We start from the raw sequence: 14,415 nt of genomic DNA, 5'->3' as shown, positions 1-14,415 counted from the left end.
GCTAGTTAAAATACCAGCTATTTGTTACTAAATCTTACAGAAACCTTAACTTTGTACTCAAATGATCCCTGTCAGCGTTTATATCCCCTCTTCAGGCATACAAAATTCCTGTTGACGTCAGTTATGTCTGTGCAAGACTGCAAGATTAACTAATATTAACCTACTTGGCTATTTTTGTATACAGAGGGATACTTGAAATAAATCCATTTCGTGGAATCATATCCTGTAATTTCCCCTTGATGGGCTGCAACTGTACAGAACATCTGGAGTCACAAACAGTATAGTCCCCATAGGTACAGCTCTGCTGGATCTCATTGTTTCCCTGGCAGTCACCCCTCAAACTTGTCATCTGCTGCTCTTGTTTCTGCCTCAATGAGTGGTCCAAAAGAGAGTTAAAAATGAGGCACAACACCAGCAGTACCCAGCTCCCACTGACTGAGTGCTGGAAATCCACTGGGACCCTACACATGGGTACAGCACCTCGGAGTGAGCCACAGGGAGGGTAATAGAGACCCTGAATGTGTCCCTCCCTCCCAGCTGAGTCGTGGAAACACAAACAGGAAATGGATTTAGACAAAAAGGCAAGTGTCCCTGCCAGCCTGCTAAGATCAGTAAGCCTGGCTACTTCCATGCTCCCAAATGATGGGCAGAAGCTGTGCTAAGGAGGCCACAGAAGACTAGATTTGGACAGAAAACTGCAAGAACAAACTGCTCGTTGTTTTAAACAGCATTTCAGTTGTAGAGTTTCATTCTCCTGCATTTAGCTGCAGTTTGGCTAATTGTGCTTCAGATGGCTGCATGAAAAGCCAGACTTGCATCCAAAACCAGATTTTAGTTTCAATTAATACAATTTGTCCCAGCTTCAGGCTTGCAAGGCAGCCCTGAAAAGTCACACACACAAAACTATAGTGATCACTCTCGTGACCAGGACTAACGTGATTTAAAGATCACTTACATTTGCACTCAGAGATAAGGGTCCATGCCACCAGAACAAAACCCCAATAACTGATCAATTCCAGCATAGCACTGACAGAAAACCCAAGCCTGGAAAGGCACCCAGCTGCAGCACTGTCACAGTGGCATTTTACTGTATGTGCTGGCATGAAACATTGTCCCCAGCACAGGCTGCAGCCTTGCTGCTGTGGCCAACACCAGATGATTAAGATGCCTCCAAACACTGAATTATATATAGTTCAGCAACACAATATACGTGACCTTTATGCACCGCAGCGTTAGACATGAAAGGGTCCGGCAGCCTGCACACGCCTGACGTGTGCCCAGCACCGAGCACATCCCAGCCTGCTCCAGCCTCCCGAGGAACCCCAGCTGCTGCTGGCTTGCACAGCACCACAAGCCTGGCTCAGAGCAGCAGATGGAGAAGGGGACTGCAGACAGCTCTGCATGACCCACACAGAGTGGGGCACAAACCATCCTGGCAATGTACGTCTAAAATTACATCCTCTAAAACCTCAGGATGGGAGGGGAAACCTTCTCCCTGTTTTAATCTGCCTCAGGGGCTGGAATTTCATGATCTGATGCTGAAGCAGGTGCCTGTCTGTGTTATTTAGCTGCCTTGCTCTGATACACATGCTGCTCTCTGGAACTGCAAATCATTTAAAATTCTTTTTCATCAAGTCTTTTTATTACATTTAACTGTTCTTCATTTTAATGTAGATCAAAGCCACATGATTCTTTCAAAGAATCACATATTTAATCTTTTCTGTAAAATCTTCTCACTGATTCAAGTACTCAAAGCCCTTAAGGTGACATGACCAGGGCTGGCTCTCACTTGGATTCTTGATTGCACCATTGCACCCCACACATCCAGATAAACCCTTGAGTACCTCCCTCCTGATAAAGAGCAAGACCATACACCATTCTTCTAAGGACCATTATTAGCATAAGGCTTTATTTTTCATCCCAGACACATTACTTGAATTCCAGAGGTTTAATACCCAAGGGGAAGAAAGAAAACAAAAGTACATGCACATATACTGTACAAGTCTCCTGTCAACCTAAGGACTCTGTACACAGAATTAGGCTCTACAGACAGAAAAAATTACAAATATAAGAAGGCAATCAAACACTGTGAGTGATCTGAACAATATAAATCAAGTTGAGGATGCATGAAGAGTGCTCCTGTGTTGTACAGGTCTTGTATTGCATTTTCATGAATATATTTTTTCTGTGAAAGGGGACCCTTTCACACATGAAGCACATCTCTATTTTGTGTCTTACACAGCTTTTTCAGTCCTTTCAGGACTGAGAAAAAGGAAAAACACAGGAGGTCAGGGAGTGCTGCCTGAGCATCCAGTGAACGAGGAAATGCTCACAGACACCAAAATATCACTCAGGGTCCTGCAGAGCACAAGCAATTGGACACGTTGGGACTGGAGCAGGAATCTCTCTTTTCCAGCTGGGACACGTATGGCTTTTGTTGTGACCTTTTTTTTTTAAGTTCCTCTTCACAATGTCCTTGTGAGGATCTAGGTCAAAGCCAAGTTCCTGAGGACTTTCCTGGCACTGAAGTGACCATTTGGGTCTGTTCTGCTCATATTTCATTCCCTTTGTCACATGAACATATTTTGGGTTATATTTCACTTTGCCCTGACTTGAACAAGCCCTGTCTTTTTTATCACATTGCAAATTAAAGGTCCATTGCTTCAGTTGGCTCCATTTATAATTCACTGCTTTAATTAAATTAAATGAAAGTTCCCATTATTACAAACTGTCCAGAATTACCATGACAAAGATTTCCCTATATCTGATCATGCTATATCTGATCTGATAATATTAATTAGGCTGTGCTGAGGGAACCTGGCATTTATTTCAAACAGCTGCACTACCAGAGGAACAGTCCTAACTCAAACAGGGGAGAAGTTGGGACATTTCTTGGGGAAAAGATGCTTTATTTCAATACTCTGATTTCTCTTTGCATCACAAATTGTTCTTGCTATTTAGCCCTGGCTAAGCAAAGAACTGAATTTGTTACTAATAAAATAAGTCTCCTACCAGAACACCATGGGCTCCAGGTATGACAACACACCCAGGGAAGCAGTGGTGACAGCCAGGTTATTGAGGTACCTTGGGTGTTCATATCTTCCTCTCTCATCCACATCCTCAGCCAGCTGAAAATGCACAGGGTAACTTCCTAGGATTTGCTGCCCCGTGTTTTTCCAGTTCCACTCCTGACATGTGAACAGAGCTAAAATTCTTTAGGATCTGTTGAGACAAATGTAGATCTCGGTAAGGCGTTACAACAGAAACACACACAAAAAGAAAAACAGGTTTGGTGGTTTTTTTCTCTCTCATTAGGCAATATTTTTTCAGAGTGAAACATGGTCTGGTCCCAGGAGGAAGTGTGAGCTCGGTGTTTCCACCCACAGCAGCTCAGGACCTGCAGAGCCCAGCGGCTGCACACCTACGGGCACGGGGTGCCAAGGAGCAGCTGCCAAACAGCATGTGCAGTGTTTAGCAATAGCAGTGACAGACACACCGCTCCTGCCAACTGCAGAAAGGGGGAGCGTTTGCCACCAGGCTCTATTTCCTGGCAGCTTCTAGTGCCGAGTGATTTTAGCCCAGACCTGCACAGCTCCCGTTCCCACCGCCTGCTACAGCAGCAGCTTTACCCAAAGCCCCTGCAACAGCAAGACTGCGCCTCCACCCAGAACGTGTGAGACAACCGAGAGGAGGCCAAGCACAACAGGGTGAGACCCAGCATTTCTCTGAGCCAGGGAGGGAGCAGGTTTGATCTGCAGGAACCTCAGTATCTTCAGTGACATCTCATGAGCTAACTTCACACAGGTCCCACTGACAGCAGTGCTGCTAAGGAATCCCCTCAAAGGGCATCCCCTAGAAGGGCATGTTTTTATAGACACAGTGAAGAAAATGTCTCGTTCAAGTCTAGTTTTGCAAGGCAGGCTAACAAATTTCCCCCTTTTTCATAGACAAATATACTCTTTCCCACACACACAATGGTAATTTGATGCTTTATATCACTTGCTTACAAACTAGGAAAGGAACTATATGAAACCACCTACAGGCAAACACATTAAAAATTATTCACTTTAATGTGCCCTCCAAATGTATCAAAAGAGAAAAACTGGAATTGGTATTGTCCAAAACAAGGAGTCTTCCATTTCTCCTTGAATAAGTCTACTTCTGGTCAGAAAACCAACCTCTGCCCTCCTATCAACACCATCTATGACTTCTCAAGTGGGCTGTCTGTGGAAACCAGAAAACTTTTTATTCAGGATGAACACAACATCTTTATTATTGAATTGTTCTGGGCAAGTGCACACCTTTCCTTTAAGCAACCACCAAGTCTGCAACATGCCAGTTGCTGGTATCTGATCCCAGAGGCTGCTACAAAGGACTGCTGCCTCTGGTAAAACTTTCGAGCCCCAAAATAAAATTAGGGCTTTCAGCTCTCATATGTGCCCTTGTGTTTATGGGATAAAAACTACTTAAAAAGACAAGTAAATGTAGAATGTAAAAGACAAGACAATGTAAATATTTACTACAAATGAGTACCCTGATAAAAAATATTTCATACCATCACTTTTCACTTGGTTGTTTTTCCTGGGACAAGGAAGGAGATTAAACTCTTCAGCCTGATGTATAGAATAATCTGTACTGGCAGTGATGATACCAGGACACCAGGTAACCAACTTGTAGTCTCATCCACCAGATGAGGAATTATTCCTTCAGACACTTCCACTTTAAATCCATTATAAGGCACGCCTGAAAAATGAAGCAATCAATTATTTTTATTGTTGCACGTGGCAGAATCACGCAATTAGATGAAGAGCGTACTGATTTAATTTTAATCTAGATAACCCTGTGCATGATGGAAGTGCTCTAGCAATTAAATATGTCAGTGCTATCTCTAAAACGCTAAAACATTACTTTGAGAGAGCACTTCTGTTAGCTTGGTCAACATCCACATGAGCCAAAGACCATGGCATGATTATCATTGCTCAGGTTCACAGCAGCCAGGAAAAGCAGAGCAAAGCAACAGAAGGTGAGCAATTCTCAGGGAAGACTGAACCTTTTATCCATCCACTGAAAGCAGTGAAACGGGTGCCTTGTGTGAGGAAATCTCTTTGGGCTATGGCTAACCCTCTTGTTCCATTCCCGTGGTGCTCCTGCTTATCTTCTGCTGTGGAAAGCTGATCCCCTCCGAGGATCCCTACCAGCGCCCAGGACTGCCTGAAGGAGACAGGGAAGGAGCAAACCGATGATATTCCGAGCCCTCCACCCCGCAGAGAACTCAGATAGGAGGGAGGGGGCAGCATGGACAACTCCCCTCCCTCTGGCACGGGTGGCCCGGTGCATATTCCCCCCCGGGTCCCCTCCGCATCCCCCCCGGGTCCCCGCCGCATCCCCCCCGGGTCCCCGCCGCCCACCGCCCGCGGGCCCTGCCGAGCCCCGCTCCGCCCCTCGGTCGGGACGAGCCCCCGGCGGCCCGGCGCTGTCCAGGGTGGCCCCCCCCCCGCCCCCGCCTCACCTGTAGCGCCGGCGGAAGATGGAGCTGCAGCCCAGGCGCTCCCGCAGCTGCGTCTCCGGCGTGAGGCTGCGGGCGGCTGAGTGCCCCAGGGCGGCCGTCACCACACCGGGGATGTGCCGGGGCTGCCGGCGGCTGCCGGGCCGGGAGGGCGCTGAGCCGCTGGCCCTCGGCCGGCCGCAGGTGGGTTTGGAAGCGCCCCCGCCGCAGCCGCGCCGTGCGGCCGTCCAGGAGGCGCAGACTGAGCCCGCGGCTGCCCCAGCGCCTCTCGGAGGAGTCGGGGCCGTGGCGGAGCCGGCCGGGATGAGCGTCCCGTCCAGGAGGGTCCAGGAGCGGCGCCGCTGGCCTCGTGGCTCCAGGATTCCGCCGCGACTCACGCCCACGAACTTCTGCCCGAAGCCCTCGGCGGCTCGCCCGTACAGCGCGATGGTGGCCCGAGAGCCGTGGGGGCAGCGCTCCGAGCCCATGTGCAGCTCCGAGGCCATGTGCAGCTCCGAGCCGTGGCGGCTGAGGATGTCGCGGGTCCCAGGGCGATGGGCGGCCCGTGGGGGCGGTCGACGAGCACCAGCTGCCCCGGGTGGCGAGGGGAGCGGAGGGGCTGGGGGCGCGCACCGCCGGGAGATGCCAGCGGGCACGGCCGGGACGTCCCCCGCAGCACCCGGGCTCCGGGGCGGGCGGCCCCGCTCACCTCCGCGGCGGATGCCGAGGGAGTGGAGGGCGGCGGAGCCCTCGGGGCGCACGGCCCAGCCCGGAGGCTGTCGGAGCCGGGTCGCCACGGGGCGAGGTGCAGGGCCCTGCAAGAAACGGGCGGCGGCAGCGGCGGCGGGGTCGGCGGGACGAGGGGGCGAGGAGGGCGCGGTACCGACCTGATGCTGCGACCCATCGCTGCTCCAGGACGCGTCCCGCGGCGGGACCGCGACCCGGACCGCCTCCGGCTCCGGCGCGAAGGGCAGCAGGAGCCGCGGCTCCCCGGGGCCGGCCGCGGCCGGCCCCCCAGCCGATACCTGCGGCCCGGGCCGCCCCCGTCCGCAACACGTGCGCCGCGACTTTGCACGGAGCCGGCAAAAGGCACATTTTGCTTTGGATGTTTGGATGGTTTCGTTGGGTTTTTTTTCTTTTCCTTTTCCCCCTTCAGTTAACGTGGCGACGGCGAAAGCAGAACCCCCATCCCCGCTCCACACACCCCCGGAGGCGGCGAGCACCAGAGCGGCCGCACGGACAGAGGGAGCCGGCGCGGAGCAAACCCAGCGGCTGCTCGACGAGCGGCACCGGCGGGTTCCAAACTTCGCTGCAGACACTTACCTGTCCCGACAGCGCCGACCGTGGACTCTGGCCGCAGCCTCTCGGAGCTGCCGGGCACCTGGCGGGGCAGGCAGGGCAGGGGCAGGCAGGCGCAGGCAGCTCCCGCTCCGCCGCTCCGGCTGCCTCCCCTCCGCCTCCCTTTTTATATCCATCTCCCAACCGCTGGCGGTGCCCGCACTGTTTACAGCGGCTGAGCCGCTGGCTCCTCCCAGCCGGGGACGTTCCCTCCAGCCTGGACGTATATCTACGAGCGGCGCTCTGATGCTCCGCTGCCCGCACGGAAAGGTCTTCCCCGGCTCCGAGCTCCGGGGACAGCGGGCTCCTTTGCCGAGCTCCCCGCGGGGCTCTGCAGACCCGCTGAGCCCCCGGCGGGGCTCAATGGCCCCATGCAAAGGATGCGGCCGGGTGCCAGCTGTCTCTCCAAGGGCAGAGGGTTGAGGCACCCCAGCCCCCAGCTCCCGATGTCCTGCACCGGGGCTTGGCATGTCTTAGCCCTTCTTAGGAGGCAGCTGACCCCTCTGGTACCTTCCCGCGGGGGTGTTTCACCCTGTATTGTGGTGTGCCTGGCAGATCTATGTATGACACTGTAACCCAGCAGCTGCAAAGGCTCCCCTGACAGTGGGTGAGCAGAGAGGTATTTGCCACTTCATCCCCGTCAAACTGTACTCAGAGTCTGCAGTGAGAGGAAGAGGCTCAGAAACTGCTCTGACAAGACACAGACACAAAACACCATGTGCTAGGACCGTTTTCCTGGCTTGGAAGGGTCTCAGTGACATGGTACTGCCTGTCACACCATCACATCTATCACACCTGGCACTCACCATCACACACCGGTTTGTTTTCCCTGAACCCCAACATCACATTTTTCCATAGATTCTGAAATACAGCACAACTGAGCTTCTGGATGACACATAAATACAGGTATCTGCTTTACTGCATCCACAGCCTCTCTCCCCCTGGGTCATAATTCCTCATCTCCATTCCAGAGCCCAACATCCGGAGAGGACAAGCCAGAAGTGGGCAGGCAATGGTTCCAGCCACTACTCCTGCCCAAAGCCAAAGCCAAAGAGGTGCAGAGCCACAGGTGCTGTCAGACTCAGAGACATTTGTGTGCCATCATCTGGTCAAACTGTTCCAATCTGTCACCTCTGAAATTTATTCTGGTGCAGGATTTCTTCTGACAGAGTGCACAAAGACGCTATAGTCATGTTAATAAGGAGCAAGTGCTGTCAGACAAAATATGGGAACAGACTGGAAGCAGGGGGGGCGGGTGAGGGGCACAGCCATGCCCCATGCTCCAGGCAGCAGCTCTGGTGAGAGAACAACCTTCACTTGTGCTAAACAAAACCCATCCACTCTCTTACACCCCGTCCTGGGACCCAGAGAATTGCTGAATCTGAAGATAAGCATCCAGCCCAGGAAAACAAATCCAGATAACACTCCCTTGTTTCAATATTCCATAAATACAGGGAAATGCTAGAGCTGCCACCTTTGCTACCAGCTGTTCATCTGTCATTTAGTGTTGGCACTTCTATTCCTGTCTCAAATAGCTTTTGTCATTTTCCTTCCAAAAAAGCAGCATTAGTCAGCGTTGTGCCTCCTCCTTATCTGAATATGACACATATGAATGCAGGTCATGGGAACGCAGAGCTGTTACCAGAAGTATAGGAGGCTTCACTCAGGTTTTTAAGAAAAATTTATCTACTCCTGGAAGTTTCAGGCAAGACAAGACAAATAAGAGTATTTTGTCTAAAAACACTAAAAAAGATTTTTTTGTCTTAAAACACTTAAAACTAAATTCTCTGAGCTCAGTGTTTGTAGAATTGCAAAATTTGAAGTGAACCTGACCCTTTTAAATCTGCCAGGGCCCTAGAAATCTCGTACAGTTATTTAAAGTATTTACTTCATGCAAAAGATTTCACAAAGTTGCAAGCTAAATAAAAGACATCAATAATTTTACATAGTAATAGTAGAGGTAAATGTAGGCCTTACAGAACAATCAACAAAGCCAAAGTCACTCCTGCTTACCTGGGACTTTTCCTGAAAAAGCAATCAAAATCTTGAAGGTGTGAATACTGTTTAAATCCATTAAAGGCATTTTCTCTTTCATAGCCAGAAATAGACTGGTTTGATTATTTTTCTTTTTTTGAGAGAGAACTACTCTCAGGTGAAAGATTTCAGTGTCATTTCACCCCATATTAAGTTTTCACCGGTCTAAGGAAGAAAATTTCAGGCTGAAAGGGACTCAATATATCACACTATTTTCTAGAGATTGCTGTCTCTTTTTAAAGTAAACATAGAAGCACTGATTACTATCTGCAGAGTGGTGTTTGGAAGCTAAACTCTTTCCCTTTCACTCATTAGAGTTCATTTTTCCAAGCTGATTTCTGTTTTGCAGCAGCACCAGGATGAAGTTTACACCACAGCCTCTGTTACAGGACGCATCCACAGCGTGAGAACACTCCCCAGCAACCTCACACCTGCAAATGAGAAACCGTGACTAATGCTCACTGCTCCAACATATGCCTGGTGTAACTCTTCCTCACAAAAATAACCAACCCAAGCCCTCCTCCGAGTGCTGCTGTGGGTTATAAACTGCAGTTCACCCTTCTAACAAACAAAAATGGGACATTTTCTGTAATGGGCTGCCAGGGACGAGACAACTTCGACGGTCCCGTGTCTTGGCACATCGCAGTGACTGTGATGCTTTGCCTACAAACACAGCTGTAGCGTTCGATAACAAATATCGATGGCTGAGATTCCCACAGTAAGGCAAGGGCAGAGAACCAAGCTGATCTGAGAGAGTGGCCTGCGGCAGCTGACTCGCAGGGCACAGACAGGCCTGTCCAGGGACCCAGCTCTCGCACAGGAGTGCAGGGAGGTTCCTCCCCTGGGATTTCTTCCCGGGCACACTCCCTCGCTGGGCGGTTTCCTGTTTCCTTCGAGAAAGGAAGGAGGAACGGAGACAGCATCCCCCGAACAGTGCCCCGTTCCCACGGAGTACCGGAGGCACTGCGGGACAGCTCCGGCCGTGGGGGCCCGGCGGGCTCGCCCCAGGGCCAGCGCCAGCTCAGACCACGAAGGTGCCAGCCCGGAGCCCCCAGGGACACGGACGGGACACGGGGGGATTAGGGGGGACAGGGAGGGACACGGGGGGATTAGGAGGGACAGGGAGGGACAGGGGGTGCGACCCGTTCCTGCAGAGCCGCGGGTGGCCGGGAGGCGGCGCCCTTGCACAGCCGCTGTCCTGCGGCCCGGCCAGACCCAGCGATCCTGGAGCCTTCATTGATCCTGCCCATCCTGCACCGATCCTGCCCATCCTTCACTGATCCTGCCCATCCTGCACTGATCCTGCCCATCCTTCACTGATCCTGCCCATCCTGCACCGATCCTGCCCATCCTTCATTGATCCTGCCCATCCTTCATTGATCCTGCCCATCCTTCATTGATCCTGCCCATCCTTCACTGATCCTGCCCATCCTTCACTGATCCTGCCCATCCTTCACTGATCCTGCCCATCCTGCACCGATCCTGCCCATCCTTCACTGATCCTGCCCATCCTGCACCGATCCTGCCCATCCTGCACCGATCCTGCCCATCCTGCACCGATCCTGCTCATCCTGCACCGATCCTGCCCATCCTGCACCGATCCTGCCCATCCTTCATTGATCCTGCCCATCCTGCACCGATCCTGCCCATCCTGCACCGATCCTGCCCATCCTGCACTGATCCTGCCCATCCTTCACTGATCCTGCCCATCCTGCACCGATCCTGCTCATCCTGCACCGATCCTGCCCATCCTTCACCGATCCTGCCCATCCTTCACTGATCCTGCCCATCCTGCACCGATCCTGCTCATCCTGCACCGATCCTGCCCATCCTTCACTGATCCTGCCCATCCTTCACTGATCCTGCCCGTCCTTCACTGATCCTGCCCATCCTGCACTGATCCTGCCCGTCCTGCACCGATCCTGCCCATCCTGCACCGATCCTGCCCATCCTTCATTGATCCTGCCCGTCCTTCACTGATCCTGCCCATCCTGCACCGATCCTGCCCATCCTGCACCGATCCTGCCCATCCTTCACTGATCCTGCCCATCCTGCACCGATCCTGCCCATCCTGCACTGATCCTGCCCATCCTGCACTGATCCTGCCCATCCTGCACTGATCCTGCCCACCCTCCAGCGGTCCCTGCCGAGTGATGAGTGCCCCGATCCCGGCTGTCTCTCAGCCCGAGCGCTGAGTTCGGTTCCTGGCACGGTGCAGGACCCACCCAAGCCAGCGATGCCCACCCCTCAGCTGCCCCACCATTCCTGTCAGCCAGCACCAGAGAGCGTTTGAGAGACCAAACCCACACCTCCTCCTTGTGTACCTACCTGTTAGCTCCTCTTTGGGCTTTAATGGCATTTTTCTTGGTTTAATAATTTGCTTCTGGAGCAGGGAGAAGGCCTCGGACTGCTGGGCTTGAGACAGCACTCCCATGTTCCTGAGGAGCAGGAGCATCCTGTACAGCAAGAACAGCTTCACCTTGTGCTGGATCACCCTGAGGGCACCAATGTGAATTTTAAGCAAGTTGGCTTGTTGATCCCAGCTACAAAACCAAGAGGTATTCCAGGCCAAGCTAGACCCAAAGGTATCCATTTAAATATATCTGAAGAGTTTAAGGAATACTTTACAGGACAAGTACTTCTCCTGAGGCTTGTGGCCCAGGTTCTAACTTAGCAAGCCTCTCCTGTGATAACTCAAGAGAGAGCTGCTTTGGAACAGGCTGGAGGGTTTGTAAGAGCCCACAGTCCCAGGAAGGGTTTTCTTACTGTGCAACAGTCTTTCATAATCCATGTCCCACAGAGAACTTCTGGGATTCGGCCTATGTTCTGAAATAATTATAAATACAGTGAACCTATTAAACATAAACAGCAAAGAATCCTACAGTTTGTTTCCTCAAAATGTATGTGTACATAACTACATTTATGGATGTTCTGCTGCAGCCCTGGCTACAGATCACTGCACCACTTTGACAAACATTGAATGTTTCAACAGGCCAAATCAAGAGATGTATGATAGATAGGTCTTAGGTACTAAAATGTAATAATAGTTATATATAATTTTTCATTTAAATTACTCTATTCGTTAATGCTCAGGAAAACTATCTTCATTATTTATACAAACACCCAAAGACTGCACAGATTCCCCACCTCCCCAAAGAATAACTAAACCAAATCACCAAAAGAAAATTTACTATTCCATATTAATTTTCTGAAAAACATTTTAAAAAGTTGTTGAAGTTGTTATTCTTGTTAAAGACTTCTTTATACTTGATTAAGGAAGAAAACTTTCATACTCCTGCTGAGCCATTTGCACTTTGGGTCCAGCCCCAGGGTCCAGCACAGACTCTATTTTTCCAACAGATATAAGTTGGGTTTAAAGGCTCTGTTTTGCTTTCTAGCTGCTCTTTGCCTGCTGATTAAAGCCATTAGTCTGGTGTAACCAGGTGAAGTTGTCGCTGCTCAAAGGCCACAGCAACTTCATCCTTTTGATAAAAAAGTGCTGGTAGGGGACAACTGGGACTCTATGGAGCTTAAATTTTCTTCTAAGGCAGTGCCCCTATCCAGCTCTCCTTCCTCCAGGCTGAGCCCAAAGGTTCAATTTACACTCTGGGAATGGATCAATAAAGCAATTACATGCAACATAAGTAGGCCAGGACTTCACAATAAGTAGGGCTGCAAACACAAAAGAAAGCTCTGATAATTAAAAGGGACAAGGAACCCAAAACTCAGCGGCATATTGCCAAGAGTGTTTGAAATGGTGAATGTTTTAATGTAACAGCATACTGCTGAAAGCTGGAGGTCATGTCCTGGGAGCCCTGGAATGTGCCTGAAGCCTTCTCTTTAATTTCTAAGAAGAGAACAAAAATTTTTAGACTGTTTTTCTATTTCCTGGAGGGGCATCCCAGATCAACATGTTTGAGAAACTTTAGGTTTGTTATTTATTTTATTCAAGATTAAAGTTATCAACTTCAAGTAGTTGTGACTTAGGGTCCAGGGGATTGCTTGCCTATTGTAATTGTACTAGTTTAGCGTTCCACTAATACATTGGAATTTCATGTATCAAAATGCACATTCATGGCTATAACTCATCCCTGGAATATAACATTATATTACTTAGCTTCGTCCTAGCAGTTTTATTTTACAGATGGTCCACACAGAGGAGGACATTTGGCACAGCTGCCATCCCACTGGTCCTGGTCTGAGCCAAAGGGTAAGGGTTTTGGGGCAGATCCAAAGCATTCTTAATGGCACTGCTACAGCAGAGTGATTTGAAATGTAAGTGATGTTAAATCTTTTAGCAGGTCTGCAAGTTCCAAGAACAAACTGCCATGAAAAACGTTATTTAGGATAAGCAAAACTATGGATCAATGTCTTCTTCATTTAAAGCAGCTCAAACTAATAAGGCCTAGAAACCAAAAGGAGAAAATAAATGAAAAGACCCACTGCATACAGTCACCTCCAGAGGCACAGCAAACCAAGCCTCCTATGTTTGCCTGGAAGTCCAAGCACAATCCGGAGGCGTGTGCTCCTTCCACTGCTTCTCCTGATAGAGCGAGGCTCCAGCCTGATATATCACTATCCTGATAGAGGATCCAGCGGCTCCGCTCTCCGCCTCTCCCGGGACAGCCCCAGCTGGGACCGGGGGCTGGGACCGAGGGGCTGGGACCGAGGGGCCGCAGCAGCGCCTTCCCACCACCATCAGCATCCTCACCATCGCCAGGAGCAGCAGCAGGAGGCTCCACTGAGCCCCGGCATGGTTTTACATCAGAGACGGGATGTGCTCCCAGCCCCGCAGTGCTGGGCGCTGAGGAAACCCAGACCAAAGCAGCTTTACCCTTACGGGAACCAGAAGGTAATTTATAATTGACCTACTAATGGTATAGGGGTCTTCTTGGAGTTTCTTTTTTTCTCAGACAGCAGGCATGTTACCCTTGCACTTTCTGCAAAATTCATTTGATTACTGCAGAAACTCATGTGCAAAACCAGACATCGGCAGAGCCAAAGGAGCAGGGCTCACTCTCCTGCTGCAAGGACCAGCTCCTGCTTTTTACTGTTGTACCAAAGCTATGAGATGCAAGTACAAGCTCCTGCTTTGAAATTCACACCCATCTGACCTCAGTATTACCACTGGACTTGGAAAGCAACAGACTCAGCAGGGAGTTTCTGTGCCTGGATCTCATTCCCAACAGTGGAGTGCCCACCCTCCAAGAGCCAGCCCACCCTTACCCAGTGCTGGAGCACAAACGACTGCATCTGAGCTAAATTGCGGAGCTGAAATGTTTGGAGAGTTCCACATAGAAGGACATACAGAAATGAGTTAAATGGGCTTAACTGATATCATTAGCTTGCTTTCACAAGAATAGACCTGGGGAAGAAAGCATTTTCCGAGTGAGAACAACCAAGTTTTGCGGCTGAACGAATAACCAGAGGAAGCAAGTACGTTGGGTCTCTACTTCTATGTTTAGCACCATTTAGAAAAAGCAAATGCGATACAGAGTTTATAGATGTGTACAATGCTAAGCATAAATACAGGTTTGGGTATCTAGAGTTCCAGGGTC

The 14,415-nt window shown here is 50.4% G+C and overlaps 1 protein-coding gene and 1 pseudogene across 1 annotated transcript in view; both read right to left on the bottom strand.

The window, feature by feature from the left end:
• The window catches only part of CEMIP (cell migration inducing hyaluronidase 1), a 102,483-nt gene extending 95,547 nt beyond the window's left edge, over nucleotides 1-6,936 (bottom strand). Inside the window, exon 1 of the mRNA XM_005521557.2 lies at nucleotides 6,809-6,936. The gene's annotated coding sequence lies outside the window, so the exon portion shown is untranslated. The remainder of the gene's footprint in view (nucleotides 1-6,808) is intronic.
• Nucleotides 1-13,571, bottom strand: part of LOC102101955 (cell surface hyaluronidase CEMIP2-like) — a 52,355-nt pseudogene extending 38,784 nt beyond the window's left edge.
• Nucleotides 13,572-14,415: the final 844 nt, after the last annotated feature.

Source organism: Pseudopodoces humilis, chromosome 16 (assembly GCF_049639895.1).
Source record: "Pseudopodoces humilis isolate 2021_Gansu_Grassland_sample_001 chromosome 16, ASM4963989v1, whole genome shotgun sequence".
NCBI lineage: Eukaryota > Metazoa > Chordata > Aves > Passeriformes > Paridae > Pseudopodoces > Pseudopodoces humilis.
This window is presented reverse-complemented; position numbering and strand designations above follow the sequence as displayed.